The following is a 14997-nucleotide window of genomic DNA, read 5'->3' on the forward strand; positions in this document are numbered from 1 at the left end:
GTGAAAAAACAGAGGTGTTGACTTTCTTTTGATTGACAGGGATCTGTCAGCTGTTTCCAAATCCTGCCTCAAGACGAAAGGTGACCTGGCTTTTGTGGTCAAGTCTCCTCAGAAGCGGAGGATCTGAGGCTTGGAGAGTCAGCCACCTTTTTTTGAAAATGACCTCTTATTACACATAATATTGTCTCTGTTATTGTTTTCCTTTAAAAGGAAAACTTGTTTCTTGTTAAATAACACTATTTATTGTTGTCCTTGTGAGTGCAGAGGGCATTTTTCTATACCTGTATGTTTGAAATGAGGCTCTATTTCCCCTTTGGAGTTATATATAATTCCTGCAAACCTGCTGCACAACAAAGAGGAAAAAAAAACATGTATATATTGCATATTACCTTTACCCATCAGCGCTATTTATCATTAGCTGTAAAATTGCAGCTGTTAATCCACTGCATTTAGCCCCGACAAACTATTTCAGCCATTTAATCATTATTTTGACCTTACATATTTCAGAGCATTGCCTTTAGGTGACTACTTCCAAGCATTTCACTATTATTAATTACACTTGCCTCAGTCCATGACATGTTGTTAATCACTGTTCGTTGGCTAATTAATTTACTTTTACTCAACTATTTTAACTCTTCTGCTCACTATTTAGATCTCATGCAGTTTCATGGGCAGAACAAGTCCATAAGTGGCTGGTAAACTCCTGCATGTGTGATAAGACGCTGATCAGAAGACATTAACTGGATTAAAGTGGCAGATGGATGCATTTTTGTCTTATAGAAGGCAATGGGAAAATAACTGAAACTATGAACTTTAAATCAAATCAAGGGTGGGTCAGAATAAGCAATTTCAAAGCTGCAGAGACACCAATAAGTCATAACTTTAAAAATCTGTTTTAATATTTTTAATTTAGCTCAGCTGCTGCACATTTTTCCACTTGCCACTGCACAAGTTTCCCCCAGGAACCAATATTTCTCAATGAAAACAGAACCAGGGCACACATTACTTCCACAACCGCTGAATAGACACAAACCCAGCAGGTGCAGTTCCATATTATTTCACTTTAAACTTTTACACTGAAGCCGGTCTTACACTTCTCCAAGTGCTTGCTGTATCTATTAGCAAGAAGGACTTTGACGGAGATTTTCATTCATTGCTCACTTTGGTTCAAAAAGGTTTATTCAACTGAAAGGAAGTCACGCTCACGGAGCAGATGGGCTCGGAAGGAAGAAACGCCACGATCAAAATTAAAATAAATAAATAAAAATATCAGATTACTTCTCACTCATGTCAGTGTTTTACAATAAGAGAATGGGAGGAAGAGGCTTTAACATGGAAAAAGAAAGCCCATAAAATACAGTCATTTTTCCTGCCACTGATTTGGCTCACAGTGACAGAAGCTGCAAACTATGAGACATCCTCAGTCATCACAGAGGGCCCGTGTTGATCATCTCGGTCCTCCTTTTGTGATGCCTTCTTTCTTTATGTCCCACATCCTCTCTGTCGCAAAGGTCCCCCGTAGGTTTCCATTATCCCTTTTGCTGAACCCTATCAGTTCCAAAACACGACCGGGTTATTGCATAAAGATGTTTGGAAGTGCGCACTGATTCAATTTTCTTCATTTTCATGGCAAATACTGTGAGTAGGGTATGTCATTCAGACATGCATGTGGATTCACTAACATCTGCTGCAGCTGATGGAAAGGATATCCACAGGAGGAGGTCGGCTAACAGTGGATTTTTAAAGACCAGTAGAATAACTGGCAATTTACTGGCAAATGGCCCCCAACCCCCATAAAACCTTAATCAGAAACAAAACCAATTCCAAGAAAATTAGCAAATAAAAATATTCATACTGTAAGTGTATTTGCAGACCTAATGACTACTCAATTGAATGTCCCCAGTGTGGGATCATTAAAGTCTAGTCTAATCAATTTCTAGTGCATCTATGTCATCAAGTATTTTGTTACTGAACTACAGTACATGTAAGTTTGCAGGGGTGTTGATATTTGTGATGGTCATTGACTGCACCTCATAGAAGCTCATCTCAGCTTAACACAGTGTGGAGCCTGAATTATTCTGAAGAAGAAAATACACTGCATTACGCAAGCAATTAACATGCACACACATTAATGAATGCACCCCACTGTAAGTCACTGTACAGGCCTTTACAGCACCATGGACAGCAACCCCCTAGTTTTGTAATGAGTAGAGCAGTATCTTCAGAACCATGGACAGCCGCATCATTGTACTCATGTATCTAAAGAGAGTGGGTGTCTTCAGCACCATGGACAGCAACCGCACTAAATCACAGTATACAAAATGAGTGACTATCTTCAGAACCATGGACAGCAACCTCCCTGAATCAGTCAGTCATCATGTACCGCTTTATCCTCCACCAGAGGGTCACGGGGGGTGCTGTGCCAATCTCAGCTACATCGGGCGATAGGCGGGGTACACCCTGGACAGTTCGCCAGTCCATCGCAGGGCCACACACAACTAGAAACAAACAACCATTCACTCTCACACTCACTCCTACGGTCAATTTAGAGTGTCCAAATCACCTAATCCCCACATTGCATGTTTTTGGACTGTGCTAACCACTACACCACCGTGTGGCCCTCCATGAATCACAGTATATAAAATGAGTGAATATCTTCAGCGCCATGGGCAGCAACCTGAATACAACCCAGTTTATACTACAGTGAAGGAATGCCTTTACTGAACCTACAGTGATTGAGTGTTTTCAGCACCATGGACAGCAGCCTCGTTATATCAGGGTATATACAGTGAAGGAGTGTCTTCAGGACCATGGACAGTGAACCCTTTCTATACGGGTCTGATTATTTCAGAAACTGCTGTCCAAGTGGGATTTTCACTCACTACCATCTCTCGGATTTACAGAGAATGGTAAGAAAAGGAAGAAAACATCCAGTGATAAAATATCCACAACATCTCTGGGATAAAATACCTTGTTGATGCCAGAGGTCAGAGGACAATGGACAGACTGAAATGAAACCTCATTAGGTGTCCCCTGTACCGAATGAAGTGGCCAGTGATTGTACAGCACATTTCAGAACCATGGACTGTACTTCAAATGACATATAATAATAATAATAATAATAATAATAATAAAAATAATAATAATAGTGACAAATATATAAACAGTGACCAATATTCAGAGATAAATCACCAACAACATATTTCTCTGGACACAGAAGGGAGATCCCTCTGTTATCTATTTTCCTTTAAGCAAAAAAGTTCCAAGTAAATTATCTAAACTTCAACAAACAGTAATTTATCGCCTCCATCTTTTATTTTTGTTTGTGGATTTAATTCTCTCTGTCACCCCCTTCATCCCCTTCTGATGATTTGTTGAGATTTCAGGAGACAAAACATGGAAATTGCACAGAGGGGATCAGGATTTTACTTCTTGATAGCATCTGCTGCTAACTATTCTGCTCAGCATGCAGAATCCATTCTCTCTGCGGACCCGTTTTTCCCCTTTATCTTATTTATTTGTAGAAAGGCTTATATTGTCTCGTACACCACAAGGTGCACCTAGGAACCTCTTTGCATGGCTAAACGGGAACTTTTATAGCCGTCCCCACCCAGAATGGCAATTAGCCACGGTAAACTGGGGGGAAAAAACACAGAGCGGAGTTGGTATGCAGAGAGCTCTGCAAAGTTAATGGACTTTTAAATCGACACTGTGAGTTAAATTCCCTCATTAATGCCGTCCCCAGTCCCTGCCTACGCCACTGTTTGATTCCAAAGGTCAATTCTCAAATGTCAACATTGGAATGGTAAATAGAGTAAACCTTTATGATGCGAGCACTGTGTGTTCAACGTATATGGAATAAAGGAGAAGTGGATTGAAGCGGAGAGGAGACCTATTGACATTTCTTTTTAATTTCCTATTTCACACATATTTATTTTGCCACACATGGCATGGATTTTAATCTTCGCTGATCTACTGTCACTGAGCTACATCACTGCAGATGTGCCTTGCTCAAAGGCCCCTTAAAGAGACATCTATTGGTGAAGTTGCAGCTGAAGAACTCGTTTGAATGGTAACTGACATTACACTATAGTTTTACTTGTACAGCTTTTGGTTGGGTTGTATTGCCATCAAATTCAATTTATGTCCTTTTTCTGAACACAGTCAATGTAAATGTCAAAAAATAACTACACAGATTCCATGAATGATGCTGGACAATAACAGCTCAGGTTGTCATAAAAAAAAGACAGAGTGAGAGGGAGAGAGAGGAATCACGATGATGGACATCTTGTGACATCGCCCTCGGTCTCTTCCACAGAGTGTGGATCTGCGCCACACTGCACATCTTTGCGTGCAGCCTGCGGCTACCTGCTGCGAGTTTTGACCCTTTGACTTTGACAGACCACGGAGCAAGTAATGCCACGGGCGATAGTTGCCGGACACAGAGAGAATAGAGTCAGATGATGGAAATGCCAGATTATTTTTGGTTTAAGAAAAAAAAAAAAACCCACCCAGACAGACACGGATCCATTAATCTGTTGAAGATGTGCTGCTGTGGACACATTTTCTCCGTATCGATTGCACTGATGTCACTCGAGGTGCAGCGGGACACATGAATTAAAAGAGTAAAAAGAATAAGAAATAAAAGGAAGAGTGGTGAGGAATAGTGGGGAGGCAGAATTACAAAATGGCCTCCAGCAAACACACTGTGTCTGCCTATTTTAATTTGCTTTCATAATTATCTGATTGCCCCCTGTGTTTGTGGATCCATTCCTTTCTCTAAATATAGGCCTCAGTTGATCCAAAACTCTGCTCAAAAATTCTCTTTGATTGTTCAGTGTTGAAAAGTTTCCATGCAAGTTTCTTTTTTTAAATAAAGCATATGTTTATATGCCTTGAAGGCAAAATCATTTTAATCTCCTTCCCTTTAAACTACTTGCTCTGTTGTCAACAAAACAGCTTTGTCAGGTATTTGTCCCATTAATTATTTGCTGTCCATCTTCTTCTGACACTGACCGACTCCTCTCTCTCTTTCTCATGTGTCACAAACACAAAGAAAAGCATTCAGGCATTTTTGTTCTGTTTTCTAAACATATACAAACCATATGACATTGTTTAACATGTTTATTAACACAAAGACTACACTAACTGTGTCTTTATTGATTCAATGGATGAAATTATTTGTAAAATACAGCTTTTAGTGATGAGCAAGGAAACAAATGAGATAGATTGCTTGATAGCTTGCTAATAAGAAAATGTACATTTTTAACTTTACAATTCATCTTACTTCATTGAAAATATACTCTGATATTTTCTGTTTATAGCTGACTGCTTTGAAGTGAACCCTTTAACACCTAAGCCTCAAAATGTTTAGCTTATTTTAACCGTGAAAGTGTCAGAAGATGTCCCGTAATGAAGTGCTTTTGGTTTATTTTTCCAAAATAACTTTCAATATCTGGCAGTTATTTACAATGTATTGCATATTACAATACCGTATCAACAATTTACAATGAAGAAAAATAAAAAAAAAAACACTGTAGTTTTAAATTTGAACAGGACGCTCAGTGTTAAAGAGCCTATGAGTCTTAAAATCAACAACAAATGTTTTTCTGTGTTTTCTGTGTTCATAAGCATCTTATAAAGTCGTATGAATGGCTTATTAATTGTTAATTACAGCTTATTGCCAGACCCTTAAAATAAAGTGTTACTAAATAGGGTTATTTAGAACGCTACCTGCTCAGGTTGCAGGTGACACTGTGAGTGTGTCAGTGGCAGCTAAGAAACATATCACTGTGGTCATGAAAGTGTGAAAATCCACACGTCTGAGATTATACATGTGGCAGATTGTGCTAAATGTTTGCCTGCACATTGATTTCCTGTTCCTCCCGTGTTGATTGATAATCCCTGCGGCATACATTTATTAGTTTTGATCCTCACAAGCAACTACTCAAGATGAAGCAGACCGAGTGTGTTTGCATTGCTGGTGTGTGAATACTTGTATTTATATCTTTGTGAGGTCCAAACAAACCTTTCTTTGTGGGGACATTGGGCTTTTTCAGGGTTATGACGTGGTCTCAGATTTAGGGTTAGTGTTAGGCATGTAGTTGTGATGGTTAAGATTAGGGGCTATAGGGGATGTATGATGTCTATGATGTGTCCTCACTGAAATATAAAACTAAGTTTGTGCGCGTGTGTGTGCGTGCTGCCTGTCCATTATTGTCTAGACAGAATCATGTGCCTGCATACTGAGAGGAGAGGTGACACGCCGAAAGCTGCCCGCGCTGATCATTCTCCACGACACTCCTTAGCTGAAGAACTTTGTGAAAATTAATAAATAAAGCTTTACGGGGATTTTCAAGCGAAAATGGCCTTTTCCTTTGCATAAATGACTAAAGAAACAGGCAGTCAGTAAAAGGGGATTATGACTCTAAGGTTCAACACAATTCTATCAACAGTGTGCACACCCTGCCGTGTCTTGTTTGGATATTTTCCAGCCACATGAGGCAGAACAGATGTGAGGAACTATCACGGCATATTAAATTCACCTGATTATTATTTTCTTTTCTTTTTTTTTTAAATCAAGAAAATAATTAATTAATTGATGAATTAATCAATTTCTTCTTTTGTAATTTAACACATTTAAGTTGTAATGAGTTACCTTAAATGGTCTTTAAAAGCAGTATGCCATTGCTGCCACTAGGGGTCTCTCAATCAAAAAAATGGAAATGTTTTTCGCTCTGTAATGACACATATTCCACACTTAAAACTCCAATTATTACGCTTTAATTCTCCTCTACGGAGCTCAGTTTGACGGCGGCTAACATGTGTTGCTTCATTAGTTCAATCTACTTTTTTTACCACTGTCCAACTTCGATATAACTCCGGAAAGAAAATTCACCCGATCCACTTTTATTCCGATCGATAAACTCATTCAAAGTGAAAAGAAGCCAAAAACACAAACAAAGCCTCGCTCTCACTGTGACAACAAGCTGCAACAATTATCTTATTAAATCAGTCAATAAGTGAGCGCTTTAATGTTATAATAAGATTCTGTAACACACTCATGCTCATTATTCACTGTAGGAAAAAACACAGTCGACGTTTCTGCACGGAAAAAAAGAAAAAAAAGTCGGAGACACTTTCCTCTCTGCATTTCCTCTCCATCTTTAATGGAAGCGCCACACATGCCATCACTAGTCAGCCCCCATAATGCCTTGCTGCCTGTGTGCCCCCCGGTTATGACTGTGCCGCGCTATAATGGTCCTCCCCTTATCTGACACACAGTTATGCAAATATTAGGTTCCACCCTGAATATCTGGTGACAGGAGTTTCGCTCACTCTTTCCCCCCGCTGATTATGCGGCGATAGACTCGCTCGGCCTGGAATAGACTCCGTCGCGTATAATCGTGATTAGTCATATCTGGTGTTCGCAGTGATGTAAAAACCCATCGCCGCCTGGGTTTTATTGTGTCCCTCGCTCTCTCTCCCTCTCTCTCTCCATTTGTGTGCCAGAGACACACTGATGGACAGTCAGAGACACGTGGAAAATGGTTTTCATGCTGCTCAGATGTTGGATGTAATATGCTTTTCGCCGCTAATGGTGACTTGTTGATGCGACCATTTCCACATTCAGGTGAGCAGCTAATTAGCTCCATAAGCTTCTCCTCTGTAGATACATTTTTTCTTCTTCTTTGCTCCGCTCTGGTCATAATGTAATATTTAAAGGGGACATATTATGCAAAATCAACTTTTTAACCATTTCAATACTTATATTTGGGACTCTGGAGGCCCTACCAGTCGCCAAAGTGTGGAAAAAGAATACTCAGTCATGTTTTCGTGGTCCCGCTTAGTGTAAGTATAGGCGATAAAACACTCGATGTTGAATTCCCTGCGCTTATGACGGCAGCATGCGCATTTCACCGCGAATGTTACCGTCCCACCAGTAAGTTTACTTCGCGAGCTCCACCTTAGCTCCACCTTGTCCCTGTGAGAGTGCAGGCGAGGGAGGAAGAGCGGTATTATGTCAACGTGGAGGGACAAGTGTGCTGTTGGTGGCTGCACAGTGGAGCACAGTGTTTTAAAGAGGATTTTATATATGAAGCTAATGTGCCGGATAAAGTCAGCAAACGTGTGTTCTTGTGTTTGCACCACTTCGCATCAGACTGCGGCCAGCGGTCGCCGTATTTAGTCAGCGACCGTATTTCACCGACGTACAAACACACACATTGTTAAGAAAAGGTCACAGAGCTCATAACTGACCATTCTGACACGTCCTAATTAAAAATATATATATTAAAAATATATTTGTTAAAAATATTGATCGCCACCGCTGATCGCCGGAGCACCGGAGCACCGGAGCTGGTCAGCTGTAAAGAGGACAAATCAGATACCCCCTGGAAGAAGTGGGTGTGTGTTTGCCTGTGTCCCATTTGCATATAAAGGGACCATGCACGAAAACCAAGCGTTCTGAAAGGGGCGGGTTTAGCAGGGTTATTGATCTACTATGACGCTTCATCTGTATTTTGACCAAGGCATGTCACAGACATGTTCATTAGGACACCAGGAAACTATTTTAATGGGGGAAATAGGGTATAATATGTCCACTTTAAGACAATGACGCACTCCGGCACAGGCAGAACTGCAACTGTATGGACTGTTAAGGTAAAGGAGAAACTGAAACCCTGTGTTCAAACCGCACGCCTCAGCGGGGCTTTCAGTCAGCAGCAGCTGAGTGTAATACACACTGACATGCCGCTGCTGCCTGTGACAGCAGGAGGTGACTGTAAGTCACAAATATTGGTTGACAGCATCACCAGAATAAAAAAAAGTCAAGATAATTTAAATTAAATCTATTATAGCTTGTTGTGGTTTGTAAAGTGAACATCTTTGATTTGTGGTCACAAAAAGTTTTCCTGCCATTAGTTTTTTTGGGCAGGACCAGTGAGTTTATTATGTTGAAAAGAAGGATAGTTAAACAATGCTATATGCTAAAGCTATTATATGAGCTTGACATCGGGACTGGCAGTGATACTCTGAATGTGCCAGTAGAATCAAATTTGACATCTGATTGTGAACTGGGTGACGGAGAAGACTCGCACAGCATCGCTTTCCACTGCGGTGTTGAATGAAATCAAGCAAACAAACAAGCAAGCAGTGTATAGAAATGACAGCGGAGAGGTCACGACCCTGCACTCAGCAGCACAGACAGTGAGTCAGACGCCAAGCTGAAATACCCATTTTGGAAACAGTCCGGTTTGTGGTCAGTCGACAGCCTTGAGAACACGTTGCTATGGAAGCTAAGCACATTCAGCTTATTACTACTCCAATGCTGAGGCAGTGTCTCGGAAACAAACTAAATAGATCTGCAGTGACCAAATACTGTCAAAAAGAAAACCCAGCATTTTGAGTGGTCAAACATTCTAAGGCCACTTGAGTTAAAGCTGTAGTGTGTAAGTTTCAATCAAATATTCATTAATTTCCATTCTGCACACAGAGTGATGCAGTTTACGTTACGACTGTATAGTAAAGCGAAAAGACAATTTTACTGTGGCCAAAAATGCCAAGAAGCACTCATTTAAAAAGAATCAGAAGTGGATTCCACTCCTAAAAACCTGGACGTTCAGTAGGACTTTGAAGTTGCATTTTATTCACAATCAACTTTTTTCAAGTCAACAATCACTGAGTGGTATATCTTCAATAGATTTTAAAGAGATCGCGACGCATCGCCACAAAAGATCATGAAGACGGCAACTTCTCCATATTTCAACACAACAATGAAAAATAAAGATTTCTTTCCAACATGTATGACATATATTATTTTCTTTTCCATTTGCACTAAACAAGTTAAACGAATCAGAATCGTCGGAATGGGAATACTCTATGTTAGATACAGTTGCAAGAAAACCTCAAAACCTACACCCCAGCCCGCCCACTCCGCTCTGCATCGACAAACCGGCTTGCTGCTCCCTCACTGAGAGGATCACAGAGGCACTCGCAGAACTCGAGACTGTTCACTGTCCTCGCTCCCAAATGGTGGAACGATCTCCCCATCGACATCCGGACAGCTGAAAGCCTCCACATCTTCCGACGCCGACTAAAAACACATTTCTTCCGACTCTACCTCGACTAAGACGACAAAAAAAAATAAAATAAAATAAATTGTATTGCACTTATGACTAGCACTTCATAGTTTGTTCTACTTGAAGCTCTTACTTACTTCTAGCTCTTATTTGTACCCAAATGTTTAAATGCACTTTTGTAAGTCGCTTTGGATAAAAGCGTCTGCTAAATGACATGTAATGTAATAATGTAAAGAAAGAAAGTACCACATATTACAAAAAATAGAAGTAATTACATATATAATAAGTATGTAAGTATCAATATAATAAGTATCAATAAGAACATGAGTAGCAGTGCATCACTTACGAAAAATTTGCACTTTGTGCACTTCCGTAATTGTGCGATGGTTTGTGCAAAAATTCCAACGGTATTTTTACTCGCGCTGTTACAGGAAGTCTTCTCTGTCGCCACAGAGGAGAGAGCTGGAAAAATGACTGTGCTTTTTTGGCCTGTTTTTGCACATTGAGACAGAAACTACATTTTTTTTATTGTAAATATGTTTTATACTGTCGAAAATTCACATTTAACATTGTTCGTGTGCAACGGCAGTGTTTTTTTTTCAAAATCCTTTTTGTTTGTCTTCATTTTAAATTGTAAAAAAGCACCATAGCATGCAATAAATCCATTTTCTGGTCCTTTTGTGGATAAAATCCAGACAGACATGTTGAGGGTTCAGTGTTAAAGGGTTACAATTTTCACATTAGTTGTTCATTTCTAACCTGAACTCTGCATGTCGTGTGTGACCCAAATTTGACCCCGCTCATGTTAGAAATGGAGCAACTGTGCTTTAACAAGGTAGAAGAAGAGACGTGTTTACTTTTTATTTTATCCAACAGACAAACCACAGCGTGATTATCAGGAGGCATCAGTTAAAAGAACAAATTTGTTCCATTACAATGAAAGAACACAATAAATCAGAGCTGAATAAAAGCAGTAATTTATGTCACTTTTTTTTTTTATCTAGCACAGAAAATAGGTGTAACCCAAGGATTCTGGCATTGACATCAATTTTTCATAGATCACCACTCAACAAGGCTCTGATGCTAAATTTGTATTAACATAAAACCGTCGCTGTGATACTCATTACGATGTGGGAGAAACGCTGCGGTGCCGAATGCGGAAAGGCGACGTGAATTTACACTTCATTCCGGCAGATTTTTTTGTTTTTTTTTATGGAGAGACAGTGGGTGAAAGTTGTTCTCCACAGATATGATCAAGTGTTTGATGAAATGTGCTCCGTCTATTATTTTCGGCGCGTGTCTCTGATGTAAATTTGCACATCTTTATAATTTGAAAAAGCTGAGACACCACAAACCCCCCCACGGCTCGCCTCACACCACCTCCCCCTCCTCGTTTTATTATCAACTGAGGAAAGAGCAGAACAGATTCAATTTGACGAGAGGAAGTGGATCATGAAGCCATTTCACCATTCGGGAACAAATTTGATATCCGTCTGGAAGTCAGGACCCAGAACGGTAGTGTTGTCAGGAGAAGAAAAAAAAGTAGAATGTTGCTTTATTTGCCGTTTCAGCTGCAATTTCACATCATAGCTCAAACTTTTTTCTTTTCTTTAGATCTTATCACTTCTTTTGGAGTGTTTTCTCCATCTGACAGTAACTTACTCATATTCACCTTATACAGTATTACTTCTCCAGAATCTTTGTACGGTGATGACAGAGAAGGACAAACTAAATGTCATCTAGTGTTTTTCTTTTTCGGAGGATGGAGGGTTCTGTACGGCGGCGGTCGCTGTCACGAACAAACACATGAGTGAAGGTGTGTAACGCTGACAGGGTCTGTTTCATCTTTTGTCATCAATAACAGATTGTGTATCAGTGTCGCACTCGTGTGCTGATAATGCAACAAAGACGCTATTGAATTTCTCCCATGTGCTCCCACATAATCTTTAAAATAAAAAAGTTCTTTCAGTGGACGGTTGATGATTTGTATTTACTCTGTTTCCCCCCAGTTTAGCTAAACACTCCCTCCGTTGCACTCCAAAGAAACAGGCGGTTGTTGTATTTCGGCAGTTTTGATAGAGCAAAGTGCGAAACTGCAAAGCTGAGTAAGTTAGCTGGTAAGTTAACAGCATGCGAACAAAATAATTGCTATTTTTAACATGCTGTGGAAATAATAAATATTTCAATATATAAAACAATGAAGTACTGCAACAGACAGACAAAGCAGTGTCAAGCTTTGACAGAGACAAGGATGATATGGTCTGATCTGAACTGCAGAGGTATGGAAAAGCAAAAAAAAAAAAAAAAAAGAGCGAGTATAGACTCGAGGCGTGCCGAGCAGTGAGGAGGTAGTTAAAAGTTTTCAATGAAATCTAAAATATGCACCTTTCTACAAAAAGTCAACATGTTCAGGTGCAGCAACAATGGTGAACATTCAGGAACACTGCTGCGTCCAATGACATGTGTCAAATCAGCCTAAAATCAGAAGGCACCCACGATTGTTGGAAGGGCCAGATCGGGACCAAAAATCCGGCAAATTCTACTCAATATACAAACATTACTACAACAACGAACTGAACCAGATGACGCACAGCTATGGGCTCTCTTTATTTACATCATCAAGTTACACCTTCTGTGGCAACGTGGACTTTGGAGCCACTTCATTCTCATCTTGGTGATCTAACTCCAAAAATTCCCTGTAATGTTGCATTTTCTTCTACTGAATCTTTGAAAATTCTGCTCAAATTTGCAATAAAATGTTTATGAACACTTAGATTTTAATGTGTGGCCACTTGACTTGGCTACAAACTATTAATGCCCCCACACACACACGCGCCTGTAGTGATAATGCATCACTACAGGCGATGGAAACTGCATGGAGGATGTTTTTTGGTCAATTATTTTTCTTGGACAGCGCAGAGAGCATTATTTTGTCGCACCTGTGCGACTGTTTCTCTCCTTTTTTTAACCAATTACTGGCCTTTTAAATCTGTTTTTGTCCCCACTTGCGTTCATTCCTTCCATCAAAGCTGGGGAAAGCAACGGATGACAAGATATGGAGAGTAGCATGGAGGTTGGCACAGTGCCCGGTAAACTGGGAGAAGTAGAGGCAAAAAAAAGAAAGAAAGAAAAGAAATGGAGTGTGGGGAGACGGGATGAGTGAAAAATGTGATTGCAGCGAAGGCACCGCTGGGAGTCCACAGATGCAAAACGAAAGCATAACAACAGGAGAGAAAGTGAGGAGAGGAAGAAGGAGCGGAGTGAGTGAGACGTGTTTAACTGCAGGAGTTTGTGTAGGAGTGATGGGAGAGCCTGCAGGACCCGGAGGTAATCTGCAGGTTTCATCACACACTGGATCTCCAGGACCTTGCAGGTGTGCTGCCACAGAGACAGCACACTTGTTTTATTGTTGTTTTTTTAACACAGGAATAAGCAGGTGGGCAAGGTGTTCCATTTTAGACTTTAACCCCGCGGTCACAGCGTCTCACCCTCTCATCTCAAAATGTACCGATTTCTTTCTTATTTGTTTTTTTTTTCTTTTTGAAATAAAATAACAATAATAATAACAATAATAGCCTATATAACAGAGATAAAGACAGTAGAGCAAAGAATAGAAAGAGAGAGAGTCGCTGACATTGGCTACGACAGTGTAGGTCAGACACAGTGTAGTTATATAAGAAAGGTGTTGCTACAATAATTCATAATGTGGAAAAACAATGGATTCATGGCTATCACGTGATCGAAATGTACCCATTTCAACTGTAGAATAATACGTGTAAAAATAGACCTACTTTCCCAGGTTTTGAAAGAGAAGCCTACGGTGTACAACAGAAATAGCAATTAGCACTGATTACAGTCTCTGTTGGAATCTTTAGATCTTCTTCAGTTGAACTTATCAAAACAGAGCCTGACTTCATGGTATCTCAAATAACATAACATAACATAACATAACATAACATAACATAACATAACATAACATAACAATAACATAACGATTCACCTGCTTGCTCACCTAGCGAGTGGAAAACGAGTGGAATAAACTTGAAGCGTCGTCATCAGCAAAGACATGTAAACAGCGTCTCTCATTGAGACAAACAATGCACAGTGTACCGAGAGCGAAGTGTCCTTGGCTGTCTGTCTTTATGCCGCCGTGTGAAACGTGAGTCTGTTGTGTGGTTTTGTTTTGTTTATCCCAAAAAGTCGCACACACTTCTCAAAGAGACGCTCGCGGGAAGGATTTTTATACACACATGCATTCCTGCATTGCACCGACTCTCTTCCCCTATGGTCTGTTTCCACTGTTCAGGGGGAGATGCAAAACAAGGAGATTTAATCATTCCATTCTCCCTTTGCAAACAATTAGATCATGGCTTTGTTTTTCTTTCATTTTGACGAGGGAGCCTGACACTGCTCTTCTTCCTGCATTATGGAGACGCTGGAGCGTTGCGCCCGTTAATAGGAATCGACAGGAACGGCTGCACGACACAAAAAAAAGGAGCCGACTTCTCCCCAAGTCTCAGGCCCCACCCATAACACTGCACCTCCCCACACACGTGCCGCCATCAATGCACAACAGCAGTGGGACATCAGCGAGACATCCTCATCAATTATGAAGGAGCTCTGAGTACCATCCATTACACCCAATCAGCTGGAGAAATCACTGTTTTACCACCATTAGCATTCCTCTATTCATTAGGAAAACCACACACACTCTCACATTCTCTCTCTCACACACACAATGCACCCGATAAGCCAGGATGAATATGGAGGAACTAAACAGTTCTCAGAATGCAAAAGAAACCAGTTCCAGTCCCTAGTTTATTCATGACCTGAATAGCATTCCTGCACAAACAAGCCCTGACTAATGTTAATTAAGCAGAAAAGAGGCTCGTTAGAAAGAGAGAGAGAGAGAAAAATG

This window comes from Solea senegalensis, linkage group LG3 (genome assembly GCF_019176455.1).
Source record: "Solea senegalensis isolate Sse05_10M linkage group LG3, IFAPA_SoseM_1, whole genome shotgun sequence".
In the NCBI taxonomy this organism is placed as follows: domain Eukaryota; kingdom Metazoa; phylum Chordata; class Actinopteri; order Pleuronectiformes; family Soleidae; genus Solea; species Solea senegalensis.